Below are 2,500 nucleotides of genomic sequence, written 5' to 3'. Positions count from 1 at the left end.
ATGACTCCTCGCCCGCACGCTCGTGCACCCCGACGTGCACGTGGGCATCGTATGCTAAAAAATGAAGTTTGGAGTTTGGGTTTGAAAATTTTATGGGAGCTTCCTAGAAGACTAAGAAGTGCTTTGCTCGAGACGGATTTCGATTTGGAGGTCCCCCGGGTTAATTTTACCCATTATGACTCCTCGCCCGCACGCTCGTGCACCCCGACGTGCACGTGGGCATGGTATGCTAAAATTGAAGTTTGGAGTTTGGGTTTGAAAATTTTATGGGAGCTTCCTAGAAGCCTAAGAAATGCTTTGCTCGAGACGGATTTCGATTTGGAGGTCCCCCGAGTTAAGTTTGCCCTTTATGACTCCTCGCCCGCATGCTCGTGCACACCGGCGTGCACGTGGGCATCGTATGCTAAAAAATGAAGTTTGGAGTTTGGGTTCAGAAATCTTATGGGAGCTTCCTAGAAGCCTAAGAAATGCTTTGCTCGAGACGGATTTCGATTTAGATTTCCGCCGTGTTAATTTTGCCAATTACGGCTCCTCGCGCGCACGCTCAAGCACCCCGACGTGCACACCGGCGCGCACGTGGGCATCGTATGCTAAAAAATGAAGTTTGGAGTTTGGGTTTGAAAATTTTACGGGAACTTCCTAGAAGCCTAAGAAATGCTTTGCTCGAGACGGATTTCGATTTGGAGGTCCCCCGAGTTAATTTTGCCCATTACGACTCCTCGCCCGCATGCTCGTGCACACCGGCGTGCACGTGGGCATCGTATGCTAAAAAATGAAGTTTGGAGTTTGGGTTTGAAAATTTTATGGGAGCTTCCTAGAAGACTAAGAAGTGCTTTGCTCGAGACGGATTTCGATTTAGATTTCCGCCGTGTTAATTTTGCCAATTACGGCTCCTCGCGCGCACGCTCAAGCACCCCGACGTGCACACCGGCGCGCACGTGGGCATCGTATGCTAAAAAATGAAGTTTGGAGTTTGGGTTTGAAAATTTTACGGGAACTTCCTAGAAGCCTAAGAAATGCTTTGCTCGAGACGGATTTCGATTTGGAGGTCCCCCGAGTTATTTTGCCCATTACGACTCCTCGCCCGCACGCTCGTGCACCCCGGCGTGCACGTGGGCATCGTATGCTAAAAAATGAAGTTTGGAGTTTGGGTTCGGAAATTTTATGGGAGCTTCCTAGAAGCCTAAGAAATGCTTTGCTCGAGACGGATTTTGATTTGGAGATCCCACGAGTTAGTTTTTGCCCATTATGACTCCTCGCCCGCACGCTCAAGCACCCCGGCGTGCACGTGGGCATCGTATGCTAAAAAATGAAGTTTGGAGTTTGGGTTCGGAAATTTTATGGGAGCTTCCTAGAAGCCTAAGAAGTGTTTTGCTCGAGACGGATTTCGATTTGGAGGTCCCCCGAGTTAGTTTTGCCCATTATGACTCCTCCCCCGCACGCTCAAGCACCCCCGCGTGCACGGGGGCATTGTATGCTAAAAATGAAGTTTGGAGTTTGGGTTTGGAAATTTTATGGGAGCTTCCTAGAAGCCTAAGAAGTGCTTTGCTCGAGACGGATTTCGATTTGGAGGTCCCCCGAGTTAATTTTGCCCATTATGACTCCTCGCCCGCACGCTTAAGCACCCCCGCGTGCACGTGGGCATTGTGTGCTAAAAAATGAAGTTTGGAGTTTGGGTTTGTAAATTTGATGGGAGCTTCCTAGAAGCCTAAGAAGTGCTTTGCTCGAGACGGATTTCGATTTGAAGGTCCCCCGTGTTAATTTTGCCCATTACGGCTCCTCGCCCGCACGCTCAAGCACCCCGGCGTGCACGTGGGCATTGTATGCTAAAAAATAAAGTTTGGAGTTTGGGTTTGGAAGTTTTATGGGAGCTTCCTAGAAGCTTAAGAAGTGTTTTGCTCGAGACGGATTTCGATTTGGAGGTCCCCCGAGTCAATGTTGCCCATTATGGCTCCTCTCCCGCATGCTCAAGCACCCCTGCGTGCACGTGGGCATTGTATGCTAAAAAATAAAGTTTGGAGTTTGGGTTTGGAAGTTTTATGGGAGCTTCCTAGAAGCTTAAGAAGTGTTTTGCTCGAGACGGATTTCGATTTGGAGGTCCCCCGAGTCAATGTTGCCCATTATGGCTCCTCGCCCGCACGCTCAAGCACCCCGGCGTGCACGTGGGCATTGTATGCTAAAAAATAAAGTTTGGAGTTTGGGTTTGGAAGTTTTATGGGAGCTTCCTAGAAGCTTAAGAAGTGTTTTGCTCGAGACGGATTTCGATTTGGAGGTCCCCCGAGTCAATGTTGCCCATTATGGCTCCTCTCCCGCATGCTCAAGCACCCCTGCGTGCACACCGGCGTGCACGTGGGCATTGTAGGCTAAAAAATGAAGTTTGGAGTTTGGGTTTGGAAATTTTATGGGAGCTTCCTTGAAGCCTAAGAAGTGTTTTGCTCGAAACGGAATTCGATTTGGAGGTCCCCCGAGTCAATTTTGCCCATTACGACTCCTCGCTCGC

The sequence above is a fragment of the Cornus florida genome, unplaced genomic scaffold (genome assembly GCF_030987335.1).
Source record: "Cornus florida cultivar Cherokee Brave unplaced genomic scaffold, ASM3098733v1 CherokeeBrave_3.0.0_Hap2_scaffold_101, whole genome shotgun sequence".
Classification (NCBI taxonomy): domain Eukaryota; kingdom Viridiplantae; phylum Streptophyta; class Magnoliopsida; order Cornales; family Cornaceae; genus Cornus; species Cornus florida.
Note: the sequence above shows the minus strand (reverse complement) of the source record.